We start from the raw sequence: 14,448 nt of genomic DNA, 5'->3' as shown, positions 1-14,448 counted from the left end.
TGAATTTGACAAAATTAAACCTACTGTAAACAAGTGAAATAGTTATGTTGTCCTCAAATACACTTTTATAGCATTAACTGATGACTGTTAATCATTTTACGATTGCAGTGGCTTTAATTTCAGATGTTGTTTGGATAATTTTTATTCCCCCAATTCAATTTGAATAAAGCGAAGAAGGACAAACTAGCAGCATGAAAATTGAAATAGGACACTGGGCCTCATCCAGCAACTGATTGTAGAAATGAATTTGATAATAGAGCCCACTAACAAGGTTTTAAGGAGACTCTGACATTCTCAGCAAAGAAAAAATAAATCAAAGAACTCTCAGGAGCACTCTCACATTTGAGTGCTGTCAGTGCAAAATTATTGGATGTTGATTTTTCTTTCATTTAGAACCTTTGTATAAACAAAAGAAATGTATACTGATCTTATTGTGGTCAACTTTTCTTTCAATGATGCAATGTTTGGTCTACACTGCAAAATGTTAGATTCTGTGTGTAAACTTTGAACTTAAGAATAAAAAAATATATTTATATTAGAATCAGCTTTTGTTATTCTGGTATACAGACCAACAAACATGAAACATCAAATGTTAACTTCATACGTAAAAGCATATATACAATAATATACGCCAACATTTTAATCAAAATATACGTTAAAAAGAAAACACTTAGTTAAAATAATAATAACCTGTCTTTACAAACTTTTGTTTAATGACTTGCACAGTTCCAAAAACCCCAATAATCTGGAGATACTTTTTCTTTCAATTCTTACAAGAATCTGGATCACATCTGCAGCATATACTTAGGTTTTTATTAAATACTGAGCAAAATTTCCTTTAGATATTATGGTGCAGCTAAACAGGTCAGATGTTACATGTTACATTAAGTAATATATCCAGTAACACCCCCATGCCATTTTTTTTTTTTGCATATATAGTTTAAGAATATTACCTTGTCATTGAATTATAAAAATACTCAGCTGAAATCAGTAACATGATGTGTATGGCATTCTAAATACAGTATCAGTCGTATTATGAAAAAATCTTCACTCCATGTTCTGATAGTGTGTCATGGTCAGATTCTGGAGATCGGATATTCTCCAGATATGACATTTTATGAAGCTGTGGTTGGACAGTATATATAACTATGGGTTTCATCATATTAAGGGTCATACTTCTACATTTCTAGGCAAAAATAATTCCCAGTTTGGGGACCCACTCCTATGCAGATATAGAAGGTTCATTAAAAGTTCACAAAACAAAGTTTTTCTATGTTCAGATGATTAAACACTAGTCTAAACATACTTATGAATATTTTATTCCATTTCTATCAACTCTGTTCTGCCAAATGTGGCTAATCACTTCACATAGCACCTGTAATTGTTCCCTTTACGATTTAAGAAAAGTTTTGTGAAACATCCTTAATATCTTCATTAAACTGTGGAGCAAAAAATATATAAATTTTACAGCAGATAAACAAGCATTTCTTAAAAGGAAAACACAAGTTTTCTGTAATTTAATATTTCTCTTTTTTCAATATTTTGGAGATAGGCATTAATTATTTGGGTTTGATGTTTACATTTCTGTAACATAGAACAAAAACATGACATGTTTGACATTTTGTATTCTTTCCCCCCCCCTCATAAATCTTAAGATTAGTAGACATGCAATCAATGCTGAAATAGCATCAGTGTCAAGTTTCAAAGCAGACAGGCTTTTCTCCAGAGTGAGCATTTAAGGGAAGTTAAATTAATTAATATTTACAAGCAGTCAGTCTCAGAGGTTGTGTGTGTGTGTGTGTGTGTGTGTGTGTGTGTGTGTGTGTGTGTGTGTGTGTGTGTGTGTGTGTGTGTGTGTGTGTGTGTGTGTGTGTGTGTGTGTCCTCTTACCAAATAAACATTCAATAAATAAATGATGATGTATTCACTTTGGGATGTGTGTACTAATTTAAACCATGACGCGATCACTGACTAATGGTTGTACCAAACATCATTTGAAAAGTGATGCTGATGTACTTACTGACATGCATATTAGTGGTGACTTAAAATGAAGAAACTAATTGTTTAATGGTAATCAGCCTTCTGAACTGCAAAAATAATTCAAATGAGTAAAGTGATCAATGAGTTTAGATTCTCCCAGAATGAAAGATAATCTTTGGAGTCAGTTTAGTTTGTATTATTTACCTCAGAAAGGTTTTGCTCTTAGAGGGTTTGTTGACGATACCTTGATAGAAGAACTGAGATCAGATTACAACTAAGCAGCCAACAGAGGAGAAGTCCAATGTCTGGTAGAGTGAGAGTGATGTTCCCATAACAACCTGGACTTGAATACAAAAACTCAATGGGAAATAAATGATAGTTTACTTCAAATCAAGGCATACTGAACACTCTCTGGAAATGTGATGCGTTTACATTTCAGCAGACATCAACTGGTCCACAAGCATTTCCCATCAAGTCAGGAAGGCACAATAGAGACTGTATACCTCGTGAGGAAGCTGAGACAGACTCACCTCTAACAACACCTGCTGATAGATTTTTTTTCTCTAGCTTACGCAACATTGAAAGCCTGGTCTGCTGCAGCATGGCGGTTTAGCAGCTCCACAGCAAAGGACAGGAGGGACCTACAGCATGTGGTGAAGGTGGCAGGGCGGGTGATTGGGACCACACATCTACCCTTTATTGATACATACACTGGAATGCACAAGTTTAGTGCCTTTTACATTTGTGTTTCTTGCAGTGTTGTAGTGTTGCTGTGTTTTGTCTGTACCACTGTTAAAAATCTGCTCAAGTGCCTCTAATTGTTTTTATAGCAATGACAATAAAGATCTATTTGAATCTAAACTAAAAACTCATCATTTGCTAGCACTTTCATTAAGGTCTTGTGTTAATAAACCAGTCCTGTGTCATGGTTTGGATTTGAATAACTGTCTTTTAAATTAGTGAAATATTGATATTGTGCTAAAATTAAGCACATAGTAAACCTCTCAGTCGCTTCATGTGAGTCTCATCCCATCAGTATTCTAATTTACATAACTACCCACTCTCCATGCATTATCTCTTACATAACTAATAGGTTAATAGGTAGGGGGGGTGGTTCTTTACCCTGGTTACCCCCTGCCATAGAATAGGAAAGACGAAGAAGAAGAAGCAGCAGAGGAAGACTCAGTAACAAGCTCGCAAGTCATATTGCAATAAAATACTTGATACTGATACATTGGTTGCTCTGGTAAAATGCATCAAACTGTTTAGATGACAAAAACGTTATTAAAAGCGCATCTTATAATCTTATGATATATCTGGACTTGTCAGGTCAGTCTGATTTATATTAAGTGTAATTCAATATTTTCACCAAAAAATAGAAAGATAGACTAAACTGTAAGAACAGAGTTAGTTAGTTTGACAAAAGACAAAAATGTCTGTGGTAAAACTAACAGCAGTCACATCCTTTTTTTGATCACCTCATATTTTGCTATAAACGTTGCTGTACAGCTCTGGTATGACTGTGTCTGTAATGTAATGTTGTGAAGGCAGGACTTACAATGGAACCAATAGCAACGCTGGATTGAAAATACCTTCATTGGACATGGGCTGGTTGTCCAAAGCTATGAATTCAACCACCTTCTCTGTAATCTTTTTTAGCCTTTTCACTCCACTTCAAGGATATGTATCCTTTATTAATAGTTTTTAGCTTCAGTGTGTCAGCCCTTTCCTCTGTAGCATTAGTGAATGTGCTGTATTCCATTGCATTTTAAGTTTTTGTTTAGTTTGGTATCAAATTGGTAGTACTGAATAGAGTTTTACGGCTACCACATTACATTTACATTTGAACCACAGAGTTGCTAATGCTAAGTTACCTGTGCATTTGGTTTATGCCACAAATTGTGCTCAAGTTACAACAGTTGACGTTAATGATCCAGGTGAGATGACCATTAACCCTCATGGTTTAAAAAAAGGCCCAGATCAGCTCTGATTGGATAGTTGAGCTTGGGCGCCATGTTCTCATAGATCTACATCTCAAATCTACATGTAACCTTTAGCTATACGCTATAATCTGTAAATTTGGCCTATTTTTTTAGGCCTTTTCTGCAAACACAATCATTGTGTTCATGGAGACTGATGTCTTCCCTGTTGCTTTACCTGAAGTCACTGTAATTTTCCCTCTTGTTCAGGATGTCTTTGATGTCTGTGGTTGAGTATCAGAGGGTCTATGGACTGAGGACATTGTAAGCTGTTCAGACTGCAAAGCCCACTGAGGCAAACTATGATTTGTGTTTGGTTATACAAAGGAAACTCACTTGATTGACTCCAAGTAAACACACCTTGAAGAGAAAATGAATAAATACATCAAAAATGGGTTTTTGCAGTGCCCTAACTCAGATGCTATTCAACAGACGTTTGCCTCTCCAGCATGTATCACCCTCCATGGATCTATTTTCATGTTTAGAAAAATCCAAAACACAAAGATATTAAAATACTCACCAAAACCATCCAGTTTCACATTCTACAGGCAGTAACTTGACCGGAGAGGCTTTCAGATGGAAGTAAGTTTGCCTCGGAGGCTTTGGCTCTCTCTCATGCTATGATACCAAACAGCTCTTCATGGCTGACCGCTTTTGATACTCAGTGACTCTGCTGCTGTAAAAAAAAAGACGAGCAAAACATGCTATCTGTCTTTTTAATGTTTTTTTTTTTTTTTAAACAGACTACTTCTTTCCTTGAATATTCTTATCTTTCTTTTCATTTGGTTATTCATAATCACCCGCAGTCATCATCTCATCCCAGGGTTAGTACACTCTGTGACATTAAGAGTGCTTCAAAACTCACACATGCACAAAAGATCTCTCACCACTTGTTCACATGCCCTTCTAAGCTTCTTGACCCCCACTGTGCTCCATATTAACTCAGTGAGAGAGAGTTTGATAAACACAGACTTGGGATTTAAATCTGTAGTCTAGTTTTGTAAAACTTTAAAGTTGATGACTGGCCTTTTTAGTGTCCCCTTTCTACTTCAGTGCCTCAATTTTTAAAACCTTTGATTGAAACTAACTAAATTCCTCCGATAAGCTATACTTATTGAAACTTTCAGGAAAAGTTATGGAACAGTAGTTGTTATTGGAAATGAGCCCCCAGAGTTGTTTCAGCCCTACAATATGTTGGAGGGTGAGTGCCAAACAAGATAATAAATTAGGAGCATTTCAAGTGTAAATGATGAATGATCCACCCTAGCTCTGCTGCTTAATTAGACCCAGTGAACCAATAGCATTGATTAGTTAAACCTCTCACCTCTGACCTCAGTGTGGGTGGCAGGGTAGATATTTTTTTAATCTGAATCCATTGACACTCTTTTGCCTTTACATAAAAAAGAAAAGTACTACTACCAACGTTCTCCAGAAAATGTAGATTACATATGCAACCATAGTGTCAAAAAAGAGCAGTTTTTAACTCTTTCTTTGGGTTATTGGTTTCAAATGCCACCCCCCATCTCTTTGAAAGCCATTCCATCTGTAGCTTGAGAGATCAGAATCAAGATAAAGTTGAGCTAAAAGGGATATTCTCAGGATAGCAAATCTGTCTCCTTGTGTTCCTTTCACTGAGCGCTCACATGTGCTGGTATAAAGGACAGGGAGTGATGCCTATTATGACAGGAGGAATATGTTCACCCACTCTGTCACCAGTAATCAGCACAGAGATGAGGGCCCTAATCAGAGAGCTGCTTGACAGCAGAGAAGCCTCTTCTCTAATGATTCAAACTGCTCCTGATGTTCAGATGAGTAGATAGACTTGGCATTTCAGTGGAGAAGTTTACCTCACTGAGCAAGAGTGACTGTTATAGTCCCTGAGTGTTTTAAAGTTTTATTTCTTACAATTTGCTGCAGAGATTGGCCACAGGAAAAGTTAAATGGCTTCAAAAGGAAACACTGGAAAGTTGTCTTGTCTGAGCTACATAGAATGTGATTTATTGGATACATTTCATATTGAATGAGGTTGATAGTAAGTGAATCTTAAATCATGCTGGGACTTTAAACCAAACTCTCTGCAACATATTGCATGGAGAAACAAAAGTGATAGTCTAAGACCTAGCTAGCTTCACTTAGGCACAGCAATGTTTCCTGTTTCTTTGGCACAAACCTTCCTGCAGACAGATCTTGGGTTTAAATCAGTTATCTTCAAAAGTTTGTGTTGATTTTGGCACCTCCTGTGGACAATGAGATACCTCTCATGAGTTTGCAGTAAACACTCGCTATCACTTATTGTGAATAGTTGTTGTAGAACATGCATTGTGCTGTAATTTTTCTCATCAGACACCTGCCACTCAATTGATTATCATTTTTAATCTAGAATAAATTAATATCAGGAGTTTCAATAGTTAATCATGATTGATCTCATTTTCAATGGCATTTTAACATTCCATTATTTTCCTTATTTAAACAGTTGTTGAGTCCATATTGATAACATAAAACAAGTCTTAGTGTCTTGATTTGGGAATCAAATTAAAATAACTTGAATGTGCTTTAAGGTTTATACTTTTGAATTTATTATTAAATTAAATGCTGAACAGCTTGTGGGCTGAAACCTTGACTTAGAGGAGACGGCTTAAAGAGAATATTCTGTTAAATACAGTGTCTGTTTTTATCTTTCTTTTTTAGTATAACACTGTTCCACATTCGGAAATATGCAGGAGTGCATGTGGAAAATGTGCAGCACATTTCAATAGAATACATAAATACAAATGCAAACACCTCATCGCAAATACTAATGTTCTTCAGAATTTGCTATTGAGAATTATTTGAATTTCAGAGTTTAAAAACTAATTTTCAACTTACAAGGCTGTTACTGGTGTCTACTCAGACTATTCCGACGTCAGCTGTGTCTTCTTCATCTGGATATTTTGAAGGTTTTAAAAGTAGGATAGCAGGAACTAACAGTTCAATTTTCAAAGGAGCAGATAGGACATGTTGTGTCATATGATTTCGTCATACCATGTATATACAGATTGGTAGAAAATATATGAACATCCAAATCTAAATAATATAAAAATAAATATACATATACTGTATGCTTATGTGTGTGTGAGTGTCTGCTTATGAATAGTTAAATAAGTTGAATGTCTCTGTTTCTGTATGCTGTGATTGTTGCAGATGAGGTTACACTGAAATTAGATTTAGAATTAAACATTAACAGCTGCTGAGTTAATCCTTTTATATGATAACAAACTGACAGTTATTCTTCTTTTTGCCTGTTATGATTCACAGGCTGTGTGGTATCGATTTAGATTATATTTATCGTGATGCTGACAGAGATCCATATGAGTGACTGAGTTTTAATGAGATTGTTTGATTATCATTTGCTCACAATCCAAGGTGCAACCTAAGCCGTCTCAACACTGAGAGTTTGATGAAAATGTCAACCTGTTGCTCGTCAATGATGTCTTCTCCACAATCAATTCAAAATGGCCAATGAAAAAGAGTGCTAGTTTAATCAATAAACCTTTGAAATCCTAAAGCTTGTTGATTGACTAAAAACAAAACAGCAATTAGCACCACTGGGAAAAGTAACTAATTACACAGGGACACAAAGTAACCAATATGTTTGGTATCATTTTCCTTACTTAGTCAATGCTGCACAATTCCTTCAATCAATACATTCATGAAACAATACCATGTCTTTTATTACTGGAATAACCAAGCAAGCATGATAGAGCTGATCCCACTACCAGGGTTCCATTTCAGTGATTACACATATGTATTCTGAAGGCCACATTTTGACCCTGAAGCACTCCTCCATGCCTCCCCCTCTCCCCCTGCTAATCGATGAGGGACGGTTCTGCAGTTGTTTAACCTGCCTGCTTCTCCCCCTTGAGTGTGCAGCAGGTGACACATCACATTAATAAATAAATAAGCAGGGGGAGGGGAGTGGAGTGCTCACCATAGTGCCAATGATGGGACAATTATCTCATGGCAAACAACACTCTGCCATCACCTTCCACAATCGAACAAATCAATAGGGCTTGGAGGGGAGATGGGAGATGGGGGGGGGGGGCAGCACAGGACAGATGGCAGAAGACAGAGGTGAGGCAGAAGAAAGACAGAGAGGGGAAGAGAAACAGTGGAACATAAACAAAGCTGTAGAGCAATTTCAAGTGATAGAACAGACTTGTTGGCCAAATTGGATGTCACAGCACGTTTATCTATAGAGTTAAGAAGGTGACTGAAGCTTCAATTTGAATGTTTGCACAGAAATATCGGGTCAGTTTCTGTACACCAGCTAGCTAATGAAAATAAAGAAACATTTACAGTAGCTGCTGGATATTTTCCTCAAGACTAAATAGAAAGCTAGATAAAATATCCTGGATAGGAAAAAATAACTCAGTGTATGATATATTTTATTGATGGCACGGTGGCAAACAACAGTCAACTGCAGAGCCTATGGTAGCCATAAAACATGCAAACAGATCTAAATGTCCACTGTGGAGGCAGTTATTGTTTTGTCCAGCTACTAAAGACATATTATGGTGCATCATAGCCGACTGAATGAAAAGGACCCAACTTCTCCTGAGTTAATTTTAAAGTGATTGGGATGCCGTTGGCCTAGCGGTCTAAGTGCACACCCCATATACAGAGGCCAAAGCCCTCGTCGCAGAAGTTGCAGAAGTCGCAGGTTCGATTCCAACCTTGACCATTTTCTGCATGTCCTCCCCCCCTCTCTACACCCCACAATTCCTCTCTCTTCAGCTGTCCTATCCATCAAAGGTGAAAATGCCCAAAAATATAACTCTAAAGTGACAGACACACCATGATTATTTTCTTTCCTTTTAGTTGATCATAAGCTTTTATTACCAGGCTGTGTTAAATACTCCATCCTGAGTGGTGAAAACTCCAAGCAATGATAATCAATTGGGAATTCATTCTCAATAGCAAAAGTAACACCAGGGAAAACCTAATCACACACCATAGTGAATTAATCTGTACAAAGGAGTCCAGCAAATTTCATCACCGCCTGTTGACACTGTGGTATAAATGCTAATTACCATCTGGACTTTAGAGTGGGGAAATAATGACAGGTACCAGGCAAAGATGTGAAAGCAGCTATATGAACTACTGGGCCCCAATCATCTCTGATAAGGAAAAGTAGAGCAACATCATATCCCGCGATTCAGGCGACAGCAGAGCTGATGAGTGTATCTTTAAGTCACAGATAGCTAAAAAGTTACTCAAACTATGAGAGGGAGGGACAATTTTTATGTTGTGACATTTGCCTCATGTACAGTTAAGCCCGAAATTATTCATACCCCAGGCAAATTTTGACTTAAAGTAACTTTTATTCAACCAGCAAGTTTATTCTTGACTGGAAATGACACAGGCGTCTTCCAGAAGCTAATAAGACGATGTACAAGAGGCATCACTGTGGAAAAAAATATTTCTCAGCTTTTATTCACAATTGAACAAAAAGTGTCATGTCCAAAATTATTCATACCCTTCTCAATAATCAATAGAAAAGCCTTTATTTGCTATTTACAGCAATGAAACACTTCCTATAATTGCTGACAAGCATTTTGCATGTCTCCACTGGTATTTTTGCCCATTCATCTTTAGCGATGAGCTCCAACTCTTTCAGGTTGGAGGGTCTCCTTGCCATCACCCTGATCTTTAGCTCCCTCCACAGACTCTCAATTGGATTCAAGTCAGGACTCTGGCTGGGCCACTGCAAAACGTTCATGTTTTTGTCCGCTAACCATTACTTCACCACTTTTGCTGTGTGTTTTGGGTCGTTGTCATAATGAAATGTCCACTGGTGCCTTAGGCCAAGTTTCTCTGCAGACTGCTTGATGTTGTTGTTGAGAATCTTGATGTATTGTGCTTTTTTCATGGTGCCGTTTACTGTGATTAGGTTCCCTGGTCTATTGGCTGATAAACACCCCCAAAGCATTAGGTTCCCACCCCCATGTTTGACAGTGGGGATGGTGTTCTTAGGGTTGAAGGCTTCTCCTTTTTTACGCCATATGAAGGATACATCATTGTGGCAAAAAAAATAAATAATTTGTTTCATCTGACAGTAAAACAGAAGACGAGATGTCTTTTCTTTGTCCAGATGAGCGTTTGCAAAGGCCAAGCGGGCTTTTGTGTGCCTTAACTGGAGAAGTGGCGTCCTCCTTGGTCTGCGTCCGTGGAACCCAGCAGTGTGCAGTGTCCTTTGGACTGTCTGCCTTCAGACGTTGCCACCAGCAGAGCCCAGATTCACCAGGATGGCCTTGGTGGTGATCTTGGATTCTTTTTCACCTCTCTCACTATCCTCCTGCCCAGCACAGGTGTCACTTTTGGCTTTCGAGCACGTCCTCTGAGATTTTCCACAGTGCAGAACGTCTTGTATTTTTCAATAATACTTTGCACTGTAGCCACTGGAACTTGAAAACATTTAGATATGGCCTTATAGCCCTTTCCTAACTTGTGAGCATCCACAATGCGCAACCACAGGTCCTCAGAGAGCTCCTTTGTCTTAGCCATGACTGTCCACAAACCAACTGCAGAGAGCTGCTGTTTTTCACCTGTTGAGTTCATTAAAACAGCTGTTCCAAATTAATCAGGGTAACTAGGATGCTTTAGAACAGCTTGGACTATTTAGAATGGTATAGAACTTTGGATTTTCCCACAGACTGTGACAGTTTACAAAGGGTATGAATAATTTTGGACATGCCACCTTTTGTTCAAATGTAAATAAAAGCGGAGAAATATTTTTTTTCACAATGATGCCTCTTGTACATCGTCTTATTATCTTCTGGGAGACACCTGTGTCATTTCCAATAAAGAAAAACCTCACTGGTTGAATAAAAGTAACTTTAAGTCAAAATTTGCCAGGGGTATGAATCATTTCGGGCTTGACTGTACGTTGAAAGGTGTGTCAACTACAAAGTTCAGGGAAGATGGAGAGCTGCATGAGGACAGAAATGCCGACATTTAACATTTCTGCCGAAGTCCTGCTCACCTTGTCTAATCTTACCTTCAATGGAAAAGTTCAGTTGAATGTAATTTCCATTAAGTGAGCAGGCTAATGTCAGTCCCTCCAGGAAGTTGCGACCAGATTTAACCTGCTGGTCCCATATCCATAATAATTACTCAACACAAAATCAACACATAACCTGTCACACTGTTAAAAAATACCATTCTGTCTCAGTGACAAAATAAATCATGTTGTATACCTCTGAGCAATTGTTTTCATCATCTGAATTTTTCTGATACTAAATATCTGTGTGATTGTGACTAATGTTTTCTTCTTACTGGAGCAGAGTCTGAACAAGTTTTACACCAGTTACAGTACATGGGATGCCACTTTAAACAGCATTTTTTACTTGCTTGTGTCTATGTATTATAACTATATTTTTCTGGTACTTTTAATAGTTGAACATTTTAGATTTTAGATGGGAACAGAATTCGATATGAGGAGTATAAATATCCCAGGCTTTATTTCGAAAAAGATCTTCAGACTGCACCTTTTCACTTGCAACATTATTCAGCTGACCTCCACCCACACTGCAGCAGCGCTTTATTAGCTTTCTGTTTTTCTGTCTTGTTGTTGGAAATATAGCCCTTATTTTCACACAGCAAGTGGGACTGCAGGATAACGCCTACTGTGGTTGCTACGTGACACAACAATAAAGCCTTCATACCCATACAGACTTCACCGTGTGGTACTGAACATAGGTGTATAGAAAGAAGATTTACAAAGAGCAGAAGTGTGAAAGTCAAAATGGATCAGACAGGAGTAAAAAGGGAAGAAAATGGCAGGATGAAAGATTGAGGTACAAAGATAAAGGCAGGCTCTGTGGAGGCTCACTAAAAAAGTAGAAAGGAGAATATCTTCTTAAGTCTGTGTGAGCCACAAGCTATAATCTTCTCTGTAGGTATTCAGCGCCTATAGCCACAGACAGGCGTTTAATCCAGTTTTGATGAAGGCGGAGGGACAGTTTTACAGGTTTCCATTAGTTAGAAATTGCTTCCAGTTAGTTGCAGTGCTCTGAATCAGGCCACTGGACGGATTACTCTCCTTTATTCCAAAGCATGGGAACTTAGCTGTGATGAGGGGAAAGCACAAACTTGGCTGCATGGTTTTCCTTCTCTGTTGCCTGAAAAATATTTTAATAAATCATCAAGTATGTGTTGTTCCTAGAAAGCAGTTTGAGGGTATTTATACAAAATATGATGCAAAATTGAGGGAATATTTCAGCTGACACTAATTTCATGCATATGTGTTTGTGCATTGAGCTTTTTCTGCAAGGTCATATGCAACATAAAATTAATGAATGCTATTGATGTCAAACAAAGATGCCCATCACTTTAGCACTTACCAAGCCAAGTATGACGTTTCTTGGTTCTCACAAACTGATAGCCCAGAGATAAAATCAAAATATGTATAAAATAAGCCTATGATTGAGTTGGTTTCAGCAGTTGTCATTTTGGGTTTTTGTTGCCTATAGTCACCATGATTGGACAATGAGGTAGTTATTTGTTCATTCTTCCATCTGTATCCTGGCTGACACGAAGCTGTGTAAGCGCCTTGTTAACTACACACACATCTAAGTATATAATGCTCGGTTGTAGAGCTAGCTCCTAATGGGACTGTTTCTTTGGGTTTTTTTTATTCTGTGAAAAAGTAATATCATGCTAGTTTTCAGCAATCAAAAACATTTTGTCATTGTAACATGTTTGCTGAGGTAATATATTGACTCAAATGTTGGTTAATAGGCATGCAGGTTCAGCTTAATGCTGGAAGTTTGCTCCCCATGTACAGACGCTAGCCTTTGTCACAGAAGCTAAATGTGTTAACTCCTGGCCGTGACTTTTTACTGCATGTCAAAACCCACTCTTTTTTTTTACTCTTACTTCCTGCAAAAGTTGAATTCTAACATCTGGTATCATAAAACAAGAATTTTTACAGGAATAGTTTGGCTTTGTGAAAGTGGGGTTGCATACATGTGAATAATAAGTGTATTAGCCACAGGGGATGCCGGTCAGGCCCCTTTGTTGAGAAACTGGCCGCAGAACTGGAGTGGAAGCTTGGCTATCAACTGATGCAAGTAGTTTAGCTAATTTAACAAACTCCAACCATAGCACTATTCTCTCTGTTAGTGTACTCTCTAGTTGGAAATAAATCAATGCTTTACTTGGCCATCAGAAAGTCCATTCACTTTTGCACAAATCTCTGATGCAGCACATGTGTTCTTCTGCCTGCAGCACACTGATCAGCTGTTTGAGTTGATGATGTATTAGTCATTGATATCATTTTGATATTTTTGCATCTCAAATTGACAAAATTTTAAGCACCAATTGCCTAAGGTCAACCAGCGGATAGTACTTATGTCTCTTTAAAGTCCACAGACCCAAACAGCTGATCAGTGCGCTGCAGGCGGGCTATTTGACGGTAAAGTAAGCACTGACACATTTCCAAATAGAGCTTACACTTACACTGAGAAAAGTACTATCGTTGGAGTTTTTTTTAATTAGCTAAATTACTTGGTCAACCTGGCCCTGTATGTAGCCGTTGACATCCTAGTTCCTATCAGGTGTGGCAGAGAACCCCTCCTAAAAAACAAAACTGAACTATTCCTTTAAAAAATACAAGCCGCCCCCTGCTGGCCATTAGAAAACACAGGTTAATCTCACTTTAATGTTGTTTTGACTTCTTAAATCAGAGGCTCTAAGTAGTGGACACGTTCTTAATCAAAATGGACACAGATTGAATTACTTACAATGGTAGAATACTAATAATTGACACCTCTTACATGGAGGTTAAACTTCCACGACCTCACAGTTGTCAGTTTGCCTTTATTGTTAATTTGATATTGATAAAAGCTTAAATTAGGGTTGCAGACTGTGCACTTGAGTTTGTCTTCTCAAAGTCAGGCTGATGAGCTGTGAGGACTTGTCATTGTAATGAGCGAGCCTCATTATGAACCAAATCACCCTGTTCTCTTAGGAATTCAGCATGAAGAGCACTCTTTTAGGTAATTAATCCAGCACAGTGGTTTATAAATGCTGTTACTGCTATCAGTACATGCACATTACTATAACGGCCTTCATTTACTCATTACCTCAGTGAAGGGTCAAGACTATGTTCAATGAGACTGGTGCAGCATTTAACCAGTTGAAGACTTATTTTATATCATGTGTAATAAATCGCAGAGTTTACAATGAGCAGAGAATAGAAATGAATGCATGAATAGACAGACAGAAGAAAGTTTACTTGTACAAGAAGACACCCTTGACAAAATTGGGGACATTGAGCATCACTCATTGTTAAAAAAACATATGTAGTCCAAGAAGAATGCACAATATTTAAGTGTCTAGCAGGAGAGCTGTCACTTCCCAAACATCCATTTAAACTCCTCCCATGCGGCGCCAATTCGGGGTATCATTCAAGCTGTCGTGTTTTGTTTACTCCACCATGCTTGCCAGT

The sequence above is a fragment of the Notolabrus celidotus genome, chromosome 16 (genome assembly GCF_009762535.1).
Source record: "Notolabrus celidotus isolate fNotCel1 chromosome 16, fNotCel1.pri, whole genome shotgun sequence".
In the NCBI taxonomy this organism is placed as follows: domain Eukaryota; kingdom Metazoa; phylum Chordata; class Actinopteri; order Labriformes; family Labridae; genus Notolabrus; species Notolabrus celidotus.
The sequence above is the reverse complement of the archived record's forward strand: the minus strand, read 5'-3'. Positions refer to the sequence as shown.